The 17,452-nt window shown below is 46.0% G+C and overlaps 2 long non-coding RNA genes across 11 annotated transcripts in view; one reads left to right on the top strand and one right to left on the bottom strand.

The window, feature by feature from the left end:
- Window positions 1-1,798: 1,798 nt before the first annotated feature.
- On the bottom strand, window positions 1,799-11,852 carry LOC116660491. Its single transcript, XR_004316041.1, has 4 exons — window positions 11,160-11,852; window positions 10,420-10,454; window positions 6,844-6,953; window positions 1,799-2,327 (listed from the first exon to the last, which is right to left on the bottom strand). It is a non-coding gene; the product is annotated as an uncharacterized LOC116660491 (long non-coding RNA).
- A 2,458-nt stretch (window positions 11,853-14,310) lies between these two features.
- LOC116660464 overlaps window positions 14,311-17,452 on the top strand; it is a 62,315-nt gene continuing 59,173 nt past the window's right edge. For 3 of the 10 annotated variants that reach the window (XR_004316000.1, XR_004316001.1, XR_004316005.1), the window contains exon 1: window positions 14,321-14,568. This is a non-coding gene — a long non-coding RNA (uncharacterized LOC116660464). Of the gene's footprint in view, window positions 14,569-15,808; window positions 15,987-17,452 lie in introns of those variants that run through there. The other 7 variants (XR_004316023.1, XR_004316029.1, XR_004316019.1 and 4 more) reach the window with 5 other exon arrangements.

Genomic DNA, 17,452 nt, shown 5'->3' with positions numbered 1-17,452 from the left:
ATAAAGCCGGAGCATTACCCTGCCATGTGTAACCACCATATGCAGACTGCTGGGGCCACGCACCAAGGAGACTCGGGGTTCACCCAGGGCTGCAGGTGCTGTTTCTAGACATCCCTCTTGTGAAACAAGGGGGATGGAGCAACACACACAGCTCTGAGCCTGGACTCACATGTGCTTAGGGCAAGGTGTCCGGCTTGTGGCCCCATCACTTTCCCTAACTGAGCATAAATTCAGTAATAAAAGCAAAGACTAAATCAGAAATTTTAAATTACTATGATGAATCGTAAAGGTTGGCTTACACCTACCACTTGGCCTAATTCGCCGGGGTGGATTTCATGTCAAAAATACTCCCAGGGGGACAGAGCTACGGGCAGAGAGAACCAGAGCCGCACATGCAGTGCATGCTGGGAGAATCACGGGGCAGATATTCTAAAAATGAAGTGAAAGTTAATTCCCTGCCACATTAGCTTACTAGTACTTTTGTAACAAAACATCACAAAGTGGGTGGCTTCAACACTAGAGATTTATTCTCTCCCAGTTCTGGAGGCTAGAAGCCTGAGATCAAGGTGTCAGAAGGGTCAGCTTCTTCTGAGGCTGTGAGAGAGAGAATCTGGTCCACGCGCTCCCCAGGCTCCTGGAGGCTTGCTGCGCCATCACCCCATTTCTGCCTCCATGTGTATGTCCGTCTCTGTATGCAAATCTCCCCTCTTTTTAAGGACATCAGTCATACTGGATAAGAGCCCATCCTAATGACCTCATCATAACTAATTACATCTGCCACAACCCTACTTTTAAATAAAGTGACATTATGAGGTACTGGGGGTTAGGACTTCAACATATGAATTTTAGGGGTCCACATTTCAACCCGTAACCCCTGCCCTTGGAGTGCTTCCATTCTGCTGGGGAGACACATACTGAACAACATACATGTAATGCATAGCATGTGAAATAGTATTACGTGCCAAGAAAAAAATTAAGCAGGGAAAGGAAATGGAAAGGATGCAGGGGTTACAGTTTTAGTTGAGAGGGCTGACACCGTCCAGCTGAGGAAGGGGTCTTTGAACTAAGAGCTAAAGGAAGAAGGGAGTGAGCTATGCAGGTAATAGGGTCCCTATCCATCCCTGCCTCCTGTCCTCCTCTCGGTCCCCCTCTGGGGGGTATGCTGTAATCCCTGTCCTACCAGCCCCAGGAGCTGGGATCCTCAACCTCTCCCTGTCCCAAGCCCGGCTCAGCAATGCGGGCTCCCCAGGGTGCTGGACCTGCCACCCTGTCCATCTTCCAGTCTCCACAGTGGCCTCAAATTCCCCCACTCCCCTCAAACCTAACCCACCGCCCTCCTCAAAAGCCTTCACCTCCCGCTCTACAGAGAAATGGGACCAGTCTCCTCCAGAGGGTGTGCCCAGGACCCCCTCTCTGCCAGCTGAGATTCACTTGCATCCCTGACCTTTCTCACTTCGTCTCCAGGGGAAGAGGGCCCCTTCCCTACAGCTAAACCTGGATTCCTCCTCCCTGGGGACTCTGGATACCATCCCCCGGGGTGCTCGTGTCATCACGTGACAAGCGTGCTCTGCCATCCACAGCCCGATTCAGTGCTGCATCTTAAACCAGATCTGCTTTCCCCTCCACCCTTCTCCACCTCCCCGCAGCCCCGCCTCACCTTCACAGCCGAAACTTCTGCAAGAAACATCTCCTTCCACAAGCTCTACTTTTCATCTTTTATTTACTCATTAAAAACTAATTGTTCATTTAAAATTGCAAAAGTAATAACGTGCTTTTTGGAAACCGCCCTCCTCTCATCTTGAGTCTATAAAGTAAGAAGACAATGGCTCCCATCCCCGTTCTCCCTGTTACTCTTTGAATCGCTGTCATCTGCTTCTCCCTCTTCCCCTAGTTTTCTGAGGGTCTGGCAGGGGCTTCTTTTCTTTTGAATTCAGTGGACATTTCCAGCTTGACCCAAATTTAACATCAGCACCAACCCCGTACTCTGAACAGCGACACAGATGCATCGTTTGGACTCACTGTGGCCACCCGCATTGTAGCCACCGGGCTGTCCAGTGCAGAGTTGGGAAGAGCCGCCCACCACCGTATTCCATGTCCCCTGGCCTTCCTGAGGCTCCAGGAAGAGGAAGGAGGTGGGAGTTCTGCCCACGAGGGACTGCAGAGGGCAAGGCTGAAGGCTTGTGATCCACATTGTGATTTTCAAGAACAGACACAGGTTCAGCTGTATCCAAAGACAGCAAGCTGCCCAGACGATGCTCAAGAAACATTCCCAAATGAATAAATGGAAGAGATGGCTGAGCAATCCCAGCTTCCTCGTGATCCTAAACCTGAAAAAAAAACAACCCATCCTGTTCAGCATGGAAGTGATTAGCTCATCTGTTCCAAAGACCAAACAACCCAGCACAAAGTTTGTAGTAATTACATCCACCCCTTACAACATTAACTGTGGTGGAGCTGACAGTTACGACTCTTTATTGGCACATTTTTGCACTTAAATACCTGAATAGCCTCTGGCATTGATTCTCTCAAGAATTCACCAGAACATTTTGGTATTTTATTCCTGGCCAAAAAATATCCCCAGTTTATGATGACGAAACTCCCATAGTTCTATTCTTCCCTCTCCTGCTCTGGAGTTATCCAGTCAACTGTTTTCCTGAAGGAAGCAGATGCACAGTCAGGCTCTCGAAATGCACATTTCATTACAGGTCCTCCCCTCTAGTGAGTCATGCCCACGTTCCTGGTGGCAACAGTTGGCTCCTGAGTCCCCCTCACCAGTCTGCAAGGATGCTTTGGGGAGCAGCTCCCCTTTGAGACCTGGCTTCTGGTTTCTTCCTTTATTAGCACAGAACTCTTCCCCTCCCACCCCTCACAAACACCTTCCTTGACAGAATTTATTAAGTGTTGATGGAATAGGAGGGGTAGAGCAGCAATCCAGCCTGGGTCTGCTCTGAAAAGCTTGTCATGATTCTGATGATAAGATACCTGCACCTGCCGATGTGCCCACGACCTACGTAGCCAGTGTCCCCTGACAGCTACCAACCACTGGGGCTGCAGCTGACTCGGATTGGAAGAGTCAAACAATGTCACAAAGAGAGCAGGACCTCGATATATTTCTCAAATTTATTTGGGAGTGGAGTGAGTACCCAACTCCTTTATTTGAAGGGCTGGTATAAGGAAAGAATTTAAGTAGATGTTTTGGTATAGCTTATAGAAAAGGTTAAGGTAACCTCAACACGCATGCACTGCCTTGGTGACCAGGAAGTCACCCTCGTGGCTACGGGAAGCCAGCCTGAAGCTTAGCTCTTGTCATCACGTCTCCCAGGATGTGCTGTCCAAGTGGCACTCCACTGTGCCAGGTTCAGGACCCCCATCTTGCTCAGGTGGATTGCGTGGTCGCCCCCTTCTTAGATGGATTTCACCTGCTCGTGCAGGTAATGAGTCTCATTGAAGTCACACAAATGTGGGTCATGTTTGTCAGCAGCCAGTTTGTGCAGTTCCGGTAGTAACTGGTTCGTGATTTTTCACTTAAATCCTTCTCTTATCAGACTCTGCCTCCAGATCTTATGCTTAACCTTCCACCATCCAGATAACCCCTCCCCTGGGATCATGCCTACCACCTCCCTTCTGTGACCATCACCCAGGCTGTTGAGTCCCGCCCACCAGAGGTCCTGCAAATGTGAGTGTGGTCTCTACACTGAGGTTGGGGGGAGGGGGGTGGGCATTCTTGGTTCTTGCCATTTTAGACCTTCACCACTTTCTCCCCCTCCCACCCCACTTGGTCTTAGCAGGCAACCTGACCCTCCAATGTCAGTGGTCCACAGGCTCTTCACTCTGTGACCATCCTCCTTGGGGAATCTCATCTTATTGCCAGCTTTCCCCGTACACAGGGACCCTGAGTTAAGCTTTCACAGAAGCTCCCTACATCATGGGAAAGAGGAGGAGGAGGAGGAGAAGGAGAATGGGAACAAAACAAGAACCAGAAGAAGAAGAGAAAACAAATGGTCAGCAACAGGAGATTGAATAAGTGAGTTGTGGTACAGCCATATAGTGGAACACTACACTGCAGTGAAAATGGATGAACTATGCTACTCTCAACAATGTGGACGAATGTCACAGACATGATGCTGGCCAAAAGAAGCCACACACAAAAGAGCATGGGCCATATGATTCCATTTATAGGAAGTTGAAAATCAGGCATAACTAATCTCTGTTGTTGGAAACGTGGATAGTGTTGACCTTTGTGGAAGAGGAGGGCAGTGGCTGGGATGGGGACAGGCAGGTGTTTGGGGGCACTTAGAATGTCATGTCTTATCTATTACCCTGAGAGTTGGTCGCATAGATGGGTTCACTTTGAGATCATTCATCAATCCATACACTTGGAATTTTTCTGAATGTATACTATACCTCAATAGATTTTCTAAAAGCTCAGCTCTTTTTGGCTTGGGCAAGTTATTTAATCTGTATGGGGCTAAATATCCCTCTAAAGGGATAGTAACACCTGCCTTATAAGGTTGCAAGAGCAGGCTGAGAAAAACAATACAGGAGAAGGGTTCAGCATGGAAACCGTAACTGAGTAGGCACTGCATCAGTGTCAGCTACTCTTACTAATCGCGCTCGGTAAAGCTTGTGAAAGGAAGGGTCAGCCCAGAGCCCCAGCTCGCTCCCCGCCCCAGAAATTCCTTTAATCCCTGTAGCTGGAGGCTGTGACCCTACAGAGGCTTCCTGGGAACCCTCTGGAGTGGAGCCCACCCCCTCCCTGACTTCCCGCTGAGAGTGGAATTCCACCCTCCTCCATGGTGTGAAGAGGGACTATCTCAGCTCCAGACCTTCTTGAGATCTGGAATTCAGAACTGTTTCTAGTACCACTCATGGTTCAGGCATTTCTCTTTGGCTCAGAACCTTAACCATTACTCATATCATTGTTTACCCCAAGTTCCCCATGGCCGCGTCACCCACAGAGGGACGCTCGTTCCGTGTCCTGCTGACCTATTGCTGCACATTTTAACCCGAAGAATGACACTGAAGATTGAAGAGTGTGCTCTGTAGCTCCCCATCCCCAACATGCTAGCCAGAAATAAACACTGTTCTTGGAGATCAGCCTTGTTGGGGGGATGTTATGAACCCCAGCCCTGACCCCAGCTGAGGGAGCAGTGAGCTTCCCTTGGCAAGTAGATAATCTTTCAGCTACTGTTTAACCTCCTTATGCTTCAGTTTCTCTGTCTGTAAAGATGGGACTAGTAATAGCGCCTTCTTCACAGTTTTGTGAATGAGGATTAAATGAGCTAATTTATGGAAAATGCTTAAGACAGCGCCTGGCGCTGCAGAAGCATTACATGTGCCAGTATCGGCACGAGTGCTGTTCTTTAGGACATGGGCACATCATTCCTTCAATTTAACTGCCCTGAAGGATGAGTTGTGGTCCTTCTCTGCTCCAAATAGCCTCCAGTCACACCAGATTCCAGAAGAAGAGACTGGAGCAGGAGAGGGGAGCTTGGCCAGAGGACCAGCCACCTAAGACCCAAGGACAATTTGGGAAGATTAAATGTTGAAGCAGTGAAAGATGGCGAAGAGATTTAGCAGGAAGGTCCTCTCAAGCCTCCAATGCCATAAGGTGCCACAGAACCGAGGTGGACCCATCTTGGGCCATGTCCAGGGAGCCCATGGCCACTGCCCAGCCTCCCAGCAGCTGTGGCACAACGTCACCTTCTTTAAGCAGGTTCCCCTTTAACATAACCACCAGTAGCCCTGCCACACCTGACTCAGCAGTGCAGTGGGGGGGCACGGTCACCTCCAATCTGCCTGCCTTCTCTCCTTGAGGTGCATGACAGAAGCACAGAAATGCATGGAAAAGCTTCCAGAACCTGACAGACTTCTGCAACCACAGGCTGATGCGGAGTCGTCAGCTCGCTCCCTCTGTGGAACGTGGAAGCCCCACTGAGTACCTCCTCTTGGCTTTGAATGGGGCAAGTTGAAACTTCCTCCGCCCCCTGCCGATCCCTTCCTGGGACAGGCCTAATCTTTCCTGCCAGAGGGGCTGCTTCCCAACCCTGAAGATGGAGAAGCCACCCAAAGTACAACCACGGGTATCCCCTGTGCTCAAGTGAGTATTTACATCCTTGAAAACTTCCAAACCCAAAATCCACTTCTCCAACTTGAACCCTCAATACATGTAGACCAAATCACCTACCAAAGAGGTAAATAGAAAAACGTATAAATAAGAAAATTTCTAAACCAACAAACTGCCCATTTCCCCCTAAATAAGCAATTTAGGAATAAAAATAAATGTATCTGAAATCTGGCTGAATAATGAAGGAGCTAGATCAGCAAGCACTGTCTTTTCAAAAGGTGAGAGTGGCAGGGGTGGGATGGGGGTCAGTTACTCCCAGCAGCAAGTCACATGGGAGCCACTGAGGATGGTGGGCCTTTGGGTGGGGAGAGGTGGGTTGGATTCAGGAGAAAGCGTTGGTATCGGGTGCTCAGGCTCGAGGTGAAGGCTCCAACCATTTGGGATACAGGACAGAGAACCTGGGGCGACATCTCCTGGGAGGCGGGAGCAGGTACTGAGTGGAAGACAGAGGGGGCTCAAGGCAGCCTTGACTTGCTGGAGCGGTTGGGGTTGGCTCAGGGCTAGCCCAGGGCCCAGGCCAGGGGAAGGCATTGCCCTCGTGCTTTCTCTTCCCTCCTTCTTTCACTGTTAAAAAGTCATTTAAAAAGAAATAAAATAAAACCATGACTCTCACATACATATAAATATGAATGCTTGTTAAAGATTTTACTCAGCAAATGAAGGAATCAGGCACATGATTCAAACTGTTTCAAAGAGATTCTCAAGAGCAGACCCACCTATAGAGCAAGGATACTGACATGAATATGCAAATGAAGGCAACCCTGGCTGTTCCAAGTGTGGAGAGAAGGTAATTGAGCCTCTTCTGAACAGGACAGAATTTGCATGTCTGTAAACAAGAATCGTTTGCATCGCTATTAGTTACTCTACCAGGTTGAACACTGCCCACCAAAAATTCACGTCCTCCCAGAACCTGTGAATGGGACCTTATTTGGAAATAAGATCTTTGCAGATGGAATCAAGTTAAGATGAGGTCATCCTGGATGATAGTGGGCCCCAAATCCCATTGGACTGGTGTCCTCATAAGAAGACAGAAGTTTGGACACACATGCACAGCCAGAAGTCCTGTGAAGACAGGAGCCGAGACTGGTGATGCGTCTGTGAACCAAAGAGCACCAAGCGTTGTTGGCAGCTGGAATGAGATACTAGAAGAGGTGGGGAAGGGGCTTCTCCTAGAGCCTCCAGAGAGAGCGTGAGCCTGCTGAGCCCTGGATTTCAGACTTCCAACCTCCAGCGCTGGGAAACAATCCACTTCTGTTCTAAGCCACTTTGTTTGTGGCACTTTGTTTAGGCAGCCCTAAAAAAATAGCATGCTACCTGCAACCTACTGAGATGGAAAACAGCTCAAGCACAATGAAAGACTAGAATCAGATGACCTGGAAGGCTGTGCTGTTTGCAGACATTACTATAATTCAATTTACATGTACATAGGACATTGGTGAGGCACCATTTATGACATTTTGTTTGATGGAGACATGATTCTACATGCCCCAAAATACGACTGACAAATAGCATTTCAATGTAAATCTTGGTTCATAAGCTGAGGGCTGCCTATTTTATTCTAGCTCTTTTTTTAGTTGAAGTATAGTTGATTCACAATGTTGTGTTAGTTCTGGTGTACAGCACAGTGATTCAGTTACACATATATGTATTCTTTTTCATATGCTTTTTATTATAGGTTATGACAAAATATTGAATGCAGTTCCCTGTGCTATACAGTAAGACTTTGTTGTTTATCTATTTTATATACAGGAGTTTGCATCTACAAATCCCAAACTCCTAATTTATCTCTCCCCCCCAACCTTTCCCCTTTGGTAACCATAAGTTTCTTGTCTGTGTCTGTGAATCTACTTCTAGTTTGTAAATAAGTTACCTGTGTCGGTTTTTTTTTAGATTTCACATATAAGCAACATCATGTAGTATTTGTCTTTCTCTTTCTGACTTTATTTATTTAGTATGATAATCTCTGGGTCCCTCCATGTTGCTGCAAGTGACATTATTTTATTATTCTTATGGCTGAATAGCATTTCATTGTGTAAATATACTGCACCTTCTTTATCCAGTCATCTGTCAATGGACATTTAGGTTACTTCCATGTCTTGGCTATCATAAACAGTGCTGTTGTGAACATTGGGGTGCAGGTATCTTTTTGAATTAAAGTTTTCTCCAAATATATGCCCAGGAGTTGGATTGTTGAATCATAGGGTAAGTCTGTTTTTAGTTTTTTGAGGAATCTCCATACTGTTTTCCATAACGGCTGCACCAAATTACATTCCCACCACCCCCTCCCCAGCACTTATTGCTTGTGGACTTTTGAATGATGGCCATCCTGACTGGTGTGAGGGGATACCTGTTGTAGTTTTGATTTGCATTTCTCTGATGGTAGCAATGTTGAGCATCTTTTCACATGCCTATTACCTATCTGTAAGTCTCCATTGGAGAAATGTCTGTTTAGGTCTTCTGTCCATTTCTTGGTTGGGTTGTTTGTTTTTTTGTTATTGAGTGGTATGAGCTGTTTGTATATTCTGGAAATTAAGCTGAGGGCTGCCTATTTTAATATTTTTGTTTTTCACCCATTTAAGAAAATCAGAGTAGTTGAGAATCACAAAATAATTCTTGCTTCTCTCAGATTCATTGCTGGCTCATTCCATGTTAAGTATTCTTTCTTTGTAAGTATTTGGTGGGCATGGAGGGAGGAACGTCAGAACATGGATGGCAGGGGTGTGAAATTTGGTGAGACATATTATCTTAGTCTAATGTTATATTTGGAAAATTAAAATCATGTTTATTTTATAGTACAAACTACAGAGAATAAATAAGTCTCCTGAGGGGTGCGGATAGGCAGGCAGTGAAGCAAGAAAGGCTTTAGAGGAAACTCATGTATGAACACAACGTGTTATATTGTAAAATCCAATTTGTTCTGCTGCTTTCTACTGCACAGTATATGCGCTTGCTCTTTAAATACAAGTGTGCATATATTTGAAAAATACCATTGGATTTTATAGATACTGTAATAAAGTATAAAAATAGATTCTGGGACAGTCCTCTGTTTGTGTAAGTTAGTGGTTGTCCTTGACCTTGTGGGGACAACTTTAGACTATTGTCCAGAAAAATTATTTAAATCTTGCCATGGTGCCATGAAAGGACCCAGTGCTCAGAAACACTGGGTGTCTCAGCATTCCCACATTTAGACATGCCTGGGTGTCTGGACCACACCCCTCACCCCTCCACAGCTGTGGGACCAGGTGTTTACGTCAAAACCTTTCATTTTTGCTTACTCTTCTTTTTTCTTCGGGTAGTTGAAGATGGCATCAAAACCTTTCGGCAATGTTTCTTGTCATATAGGGATTCAAGCAAAAGGATTGAGTATTTTTTCCCCAGAATGTTGGAGTTCCAGAAATGCTTGATTTAAATGCTATTTTAGTCAAAATATTTTAAGAGGACATTTATGTTTATACATTTGTTTTTCCTGCAAAGGAGAATTTTCAGCTGCGTAAGATCGGACAGAAGTAGAATGTAATATCAGGCATCTACAAAGTGCTGAAGGTTTTGTATGATTCAGCTTTTTCCATCACTAAGATTAAAACAACAATAACAGCAGAAGCCAACCTTTCATGGTGAAGAAGCACTTGTGAAAATTTGCATGCTGACAGCTGCCCAAGTTTCCTTTGGAGAAGAATCTAAGAAAAAAATTCAGATGACTGTTTCAGCTAGTCCAAATTTTCAATCAGATAATCATTAGCTGAATTAGCTTAGGACATCAAACTTCAAGTTTTGCAAAAGATCGATTTAATGCCCCTTTTCCCTATTACTTGTGATGAATAAACTAATCGAAGAAATTGGGCTTAATAATTTGGTTAGGCACAATGACTCAAGATACTGTTGGAAAAGAAATGTGGTTTTCTCAGGTCTTAGAGACTATCATGAAAGCTGATGATGGTTTTGAGGCCATGTGAAAATTCTTCAAAGTAAATTAGTCAAATAGAAAAAAAAGCACTAATGGGGTTCTGCCTTGATGGTGCTCCCAAAGTGCTGGGCTTTGCAGGTAGTGAGTGAAAAACCAAAGGAAAACGCTCATTTCTGGAAAGTGCTGTATTCTGCATCATCAGAGTTATGTTTCAAAACACTGCCCCAGAATTGCTAAGAAAGCCTCAACTAATGGTAATCAGTTTACATGAAAGGCTTTACATCAACCCTCAGATGATTCTCTTTGCTCGGTATGAAGATCTGACTGCCAATCAGAAAGTTCTCCACAGAGGTTTGGCGCGTGGCAAAAGGAAATAAACATTTTTTACCTGCTGGAAGGGACAGGTGTCCTATTTTTGGAATCCTAGGGTGAAAACATACAGCTGTAAAGTTCTGAAAATGGTCTTTCAGCAAATCTTGTCATATACAACAGCTACACTTGAAAGTTGGAACATAAACTTCCTCTTATTAAAACACTTAGAGCCCAAACTGAGTCATGAGTGCTGAGAATCATTGCTAAAACTGTCTTTTTACACATTTTTTTTCAATCTAAAACTTTCAAAGACAAGGTTTTTGAGAAGTATTTCATAGAAAAAATAAATGTGTATTTTCTGTGTGTATAGGTTGAATTCTAGAACTATTTTCTAGATGTCATGGCTGAAAAATCTCATTTCAGAGCTTATCAAGAAATTCCCTTTCTCCTAAAATTTCATCTGAGCTGGAAAAACATCCCCAGGAAGAAATTTTGAAGTTCCACCTTTTGCCAAAGGTAACTTCCAGAAAATGACAACAGAGGTCCTTGTACGGGGCTGGCTGAGAGCAGCTGTTGACCTTCGCCCTTCCCTAGGGTAAGCAGATTTCATTTGGGTGCACACCCTCTGCCCTAGGGAAGCCCAGTGTTGGGGGTGGGGATACCATTTTGAGTTGCCTGAGTTGGGCTATGGTTGACTTCTGCCCATGAGCTCAGCACAGCATCCTGGTCACATCATAAGTCCATCAATGATTATCTAATAGAATCTCTCCTATCAAGTGGCCTTCCGATTTCATGAGGATTTGCAGACAAACCCACCTGCTGGACGTGAAGGACGAAGTAGATGGCTGTGACTTCTACAGGCCCACAAGGGAAACAGGTCTCAGGATAAAACCATCTCTACAAGAGGAGGATAGCTGGGCTTGCACATCACACAACTGAGTCATCACGTCAGCCTTCTGGGAACTCTGCCCACCTCCGAACTTCACCATGGGAGCCACAGAATCCTCTTTGTCACTTAAGTTGAATTTTGAACTACTTGCCACATAAGAAATATTTGCCAAATCTGAATTTCTTGCGGAGAGGAAGTCATGGTAAGTCAAGAAACCCTAAGACGCTGAACTGCCCAGAGAGAGAAGAGTAATGTTGACTTTAACCCAGTTTGGAAACTGGCATCTCTTGCTAGACGTTTGCAAAATGGTTAAACTGCCTCCAATTACATCTTGGGAAATAGGCCATGTGTCCACCAAGATAGTTTTGGGGAACCTGGACAGGCAATGTTCTGGAATGTGTTGGCCAATTTTTGGAGCCTCTTGTAAGGTTTTAAAAGAAAAAACGAAAACAAAAAAACACAATTTGGGTCGAAGGTGGCCCAAAAGGAATGAGAGCCAATCATCCCTGTTAATCATGAATCTTCATTAATATGATGACTTTGAAGATTTGGAAGGAAAATTCCTCTCCTTAAAACAAGGAGAAAGGTGGGGGCGAGTTAGCTCAGCCGGAGAGCGCGTGCTTAGCATGCATGGGGTCCTGGGTTCCATCTCCAGAACCTTCAATAAAAAAACAAATAAAGGAGAAAGCATTTTTATTGTGATGTTGTTTTTCACTCACACGTGTCTGATTTTTTTCCTTACTATGGGCTTTGGAAAAAAACAGCCTAACAGAACTGACGTGGGAAGGGCCATGATGAACTCGCTTCCCTCCCCTGCAGGGGGGACAAATACAAACTCTTATTTTATATCAGCTAACAATTTTTAAAAAGTATCTTTAGAGAGAAAAATGTCATTTTCTTCTACTATTACCATGTATTGGGTTTTATTTATCATGTTATTTGTTTTGAAATTTCCAATGACATTAAAGGAAAGCATATACTTTTTCCCCCTCAAAACGGGAGTCAATTTTGAAATTTGAGAATATTTTGCTGGAAAATCTGGAAGCAGAGAAAGGAAAGCTGCTCAGATAGACTGTCATAGGGAGCCTAACCAAAAATAATCGATCACAGAACAACCATGTTTGACAGAGGAAGTAAGGGAGAATTTGATGTACCAGGAAAAAAAAATCACTTATCTTTAACTTTTATAGAACTTGTCTCTTTTGAAAGGAGAGAGTAATTGAACTGATTTCCACTTATATCCGCCTTCCTGCCAAAGTTTTCAAAGCTTGTTTTTTCTCTCATGATGATGATACCTACAGCTTGCCTTTCAGTAGCTCCAGGGAGCTCAGTGTTCTGCAGATAGTATCTCATTAGTCCTGATTCTGTCCCCGGATCCTTCACGCACTTATGCTGCCTTTGTGAAATGATTGTAACTCAAAATGGAAAATGGCACCAAATCTCCTGCAGCTCTTTTCTTAAATGCTGTATGTAAATGTATGTATTAGTCTAGGTTCTTGGCTGCAAACAACAGAACTCCCACTGCAGCTGGTTTAAGCAGAAAAGGGCTTTGTTAAAAAAGATACTGAAGAGCTTGTCAAAATACCTGGAGAGCAGAGATCCTGGTTCACAGACTGGCCATCCCAAACCTCATTCCCGCAGGGTTTTCCAGGTTTTGGGTTTTAATACTTTATATTTTAGAACAGTTTTAGATGTATAGCAATGTTGAGCAGAACGTTCCTATAAGCCTTGTACCCAGTTTCCCCTATTAGTATGGAAATTAGCATGGTACATTTGTTACAAATAATGAACCAATATTGATACATTATTATTAACTGACAACCATGGATTATTCAAATTTTTTTAATTATTTTACCCATATTCATTTTCTGTTGAAGGAGCCCACCCAAGGACCCCCCCCCCCACTGCCCTGAGCTGTCGTGTCTCTTTAGGCTCCTCTTGGCTGTGACAGTTTCTCAGACTCTCCTTGCTTCCAATGACCTTGACAGTTTTGAGGAATTCATCAGGTATACTGTTGGACGCTCTCCTATCAGAATTTACCTGATGTTTCTCTGATGAGTAGACAAGGATGATAGGTTTGGGGGAGGAAGGCTATAGAGGTAAATTCCATTTTCATCACATCTTATCAAAGGTCCTCACTATCAACATGACTTATCACTGTTGATGTTGACCTTGGTTGTTTGGCCAAGGAAGCATCTGTCTGGCTTTTCCACTGTAATGTTACTCTTCCCTTGTCCGCCTTCCCACTGTGCACTGCGGGGTTCTTACTTAGTCTCTTTGCTGAGATCAGAGAACTATAAGCAGTAATGTGCCACCATCACTAATGCAGCCTTCAGGGACTCCAGGATGCCTGCATTCCCTACTGTCTCCTTCCTGTGTTTCTCCTGATGGAAGATGGGTACCACATCTATCATCCTGGCATCCTCCACAGGTCCCACCTAGTGCCCTGCACACAGTAGGCACTTGAGAAATCTGTAAAGACTTGGAATAGAGTTGGGTTTCACCTGAGAGTTAATAGAACTACTCGTGGGATGCCGGTAGGTGTATAAGGTTGAGAGCTGCAGGAGCCGAGATCAGCTTGGCGGTGAGTACCCACCCCCAGGAGCCACCAGGCACCAGGGCTCTGATCTTGATTGACTCCGTTCCATTCTGCATTTTAAAAACCTTGGCAGAGGCTGATTTTTCTTTTTACTGCCCCCCCCCCAAGGGGCAGAGGCTCTCTCAGGCCCCTCAGATTCAGGGGTAGAGTGTATAGTCATAGAGGTAATAGGATCTTCCAAAAGTCAAGGCAGTACTGCAACTGACCTAGGGTTGTCTGTCACAGGTCAGGCCATATCTGTCCTGTCTCCTGTAGCCGTCCCCAGGGCTGGTTTTCTTACCCTGCACCCCACATCCTTCTCTGGTCATACCATCTCCCCACTCACTCTGATGGGCCAGGGATCCGTGGCCCCTGCTCCCCTAGGGGACGATGCCTTTAGCTCCTGCCTGATGAATTCCAGGAACCAGGAAGCTGATTGGTCCAGTGATCTCCTCACTGGTCAAGGCACTCTGTGCCAGTTCCTTTGCAGGCCACGCAGGGATCTCTCCTGGGTTGGCTGCCCACTCACCCTTGGCCAACTCAGCTGAGGCCCAGAAGGCGACCATCAGGGTGTGGGAGTGAGGCAAGTTCCCCAAGACACAGCAGGGGCACGCCCAGCAGCAGGGCTTGGAAACAGGCTGGCCTAATTTGCAGCTGAAATAGGGCCAGGAAAGTCTCAGAGTCAACTGGAGAAGTAGAAATGGTGGGGACCAACCAGCACAGTGGTCCAGGATGACCTGCAAATGCCTCAGCTCCAGGTACGTGCCTACTCAATTTTCCACAGTGCAAAAGTGAGACTCCTCATTCAACCTGTTTCACCAGACTCGGCTTTTATAAACTCTCCCTAAGCTAACTGTCAAGTGTGTGCTTCTCCAGACTGAATTGTATCAGTCTGTTTTTATTATTTTTTCTTTTTAAATTTTACTTATTTTATATATATATGTATTTTATTGAAATATAGTCAGTTTACAATGTTGTGTCCTGATGTATGTTTCTGTACATATGTTTCTGATGTACATGTTTCTGATGTACAGCATAAGCTTCAGTCATACATGAACATACATATATTCGTTTTCATATTCTTTTTCACCATAAGTTACTACAAGATACTGAATAGAGTTACCTGTGCTATACAGTATGAATTTGTTGTTTATCTACTTATCAGTCTATTTTTAAAGGAACTGGTTCGCATGTTTGTGTGTAGAAGGGGGAGGAGGACACAAAGCAATCCTAACGCTAATGTTTATCCTGACTCCCTGGAAGCAGCACAACATGAAAAGTAATAAGCAATAACATTAACAATGAGCGAGGGAAGCGTGGACGCGGCTCTCCGCGGCTCCGCGCCTGCGCTCTGCCTGAAGCCGCGGGGGCGGAGCGGGGGCGGAGCGGGGGCGGAGCGGGGGCGGAGCGGGGGCGGAGCGGGGGCGGGCCCCTTTGTTCCCGTCCGACTCACATAGCGTGTTCGTCTGTCAAGTACTTTATTCCCATCTTAGAATCAGCGCTTCATCGGGGCCAGGGGTCGGAGACCCTGCGCTCCCGGCCTGAGCCCTCCCAATGGGGAGAGGAGACGCGATCCCAGGCCCACCCCTTTCCTGCGGGACTGGCCCTGCAACCCTCTCACCTCCTGCAATCTTCATTTAGTTATTAGGCAGGAAGAATAAAAAGGGGTCGGTGCAGGAGGCACACGTGGTCCACATCTCAGCTCCTCAGCTGGGCCTCAGAGCTCCTCCAACTTGGCCTGTTCCCAGCCCCTCTTACCGTTCCCTCCCTTTCTCCCTCCCCCTCCCTCCCCCGCTCTCCTCCCTTTTCATCCTTCTCCCCTCCCTCTCCCCTCTCTACCCTTCTCCTTACCTCCTCTCTCCCCATCCTTCTCCACCACTCCCCTTTCCCCCACTACCCCCCTTTCACCCTCCTAACCTCGCCTCTCCCCCACTCCTTCCCCCGGCTTTCTCCATCCTTCCCCCCTACTCCTCCCCCCCCCCCTCCCGTTTCCTTCTCGGGAGGTTGCTGCAGTCAAACTTCCTGAGTCACAAGGATCTGAACACATCGTGTCTTTCTTCCTCCTGCCTCTGTGTTTGCCACTCCCCCCACCTTGAATTTGCTCCTTCTAGGCTTTGCTGTCCCAAATCCCAGCATCCTCGGAGCCCAGCCCACATGCCCCAGGCCGGACCGGCAGGTAGGGGGCAGGGCAGAGGAGGCTGATCTAGTAGGCATGTATTTTATGGCAAATGACAATAGGACCTCTAGGAAGGATGGAGGGGTAGTGCTGTGGGAGGGGTTCGGGGGACAATCCGCATGATGTGAGTGTCCCCATCTAGAGCAGCAGCACTGAGTCAGAGACTGGGTCGCGCGGGACCCCGCTCTGTGCCCTGCTGGCTTCAGGACCCCTGGGAGTGTAGCCTGGGCTGGTCCCTCCTTGAGGGGATGGAGTTGGATTCCCCCTTGCAGTCAACTCCCCCAGGCCTTGGGGGTGGGCCAGAAAGGAGGGTCCCCAGGAGAAGACTATCACCGGACTAGAAAGAGAACTTCCCGCTGGGACCTTTGTACACGACCACTAGGCGTACAGGCGTCCCTCCGGAGGTGTTTGCTTCCCTCTGTAACTCGTGGCCCCAGGGAGATGTCACCTTGCTCCTCTGATGGGGGCTGTGAGTGAGCAGGGCCGGCACCGAGCCAGCTCTGCATTATATAAGCGCTTGCTTAAAAAAGTCCAGGAGAGAAGCACCAGCAGGAATGATGTGCCGCGCTTTCCGGTTACAGTTTGGTGGAACATGTGAAATCTTTAATTAGCAGTAATGAGAGCCTCATTCCCTCCCGAAGCTGCCATCGGCTGTGGGGCTGAGGGGCCCTTCTCCCGGGAGGGGGCCGCTCAGTGCAGTCGTGGTGACCGTCCAATCTGGGATGAAAAGACCTTAGATATGGCAGGAATTTTGCTTAGAACCACCTGATCTAAATTTGGAAGTGGACTTTGATGTTTTGGGGTTTGTTTGTTTATTTTAATCATACCAGCCCCAGGGAGGCCCTGTAAAGCACATTTGGGGAGGCTGAAGTGAATTCAAAACGACTCAAGACCATCTCCAGGTCTTGACTGGCTGTCAAATACAGCAATTTTCCCAGTTGAAAATGAGGTAAATAGAAAGTATATTTTCAAATATTATGGCTGAGTTTGCTTCTCTTAAAGCCTGGAAAGCAAAATTAAAATAAAGTCTGGTTTGGGTATAAATAATATCTTTAAGCTTAAAAAAATACTAGAGGAGGGATAGGAACCCTGAGAAAGCCGCTCGCCAGCGACGCAGTGCCTGCGACAATGTCTGTGAGAGAAGCCAGGCTGGGGGTGGGGAACACTTCAAGATGGGGGTTGCAGGTTGGGGAGGGCCACCTTCCAAAGAGGCGTAATTATGCAGGGAGGGGTGGGTCTGCTCTGTGTCTTGATTATGATGGTAATTCCATAATTGTACATTTTTGTCAAAAATTATAGACCAGTATATAGTATAAACTACATAATCCTATAAATTACATTATACTGTGTGAAATACTATATATAAATATGTATTATATATTTATAAATTTTATCTCTTAATACTATATATAAATATATATTTATAAATGATACTAGATAATTATTATCCTGTATATAAAACCAAA

Source organism: Camelus ferus, chromosome 3, assembly GCF_009834535.1.
Source record: "Camelus ferus isolate YT-003-E chromosome 3, BCGSAC_Cfer_1.0, whole genome shotgun sequence".
Lineage (NCBI taxonomy): Eukaryota > Metazoa > Chordata > Mammalia > Artiodactyla > Camelidae > Camelus > Camelus ferus.
This window is presented reverse-complemented; position numbering and strand designations above follow the sequence as displayed.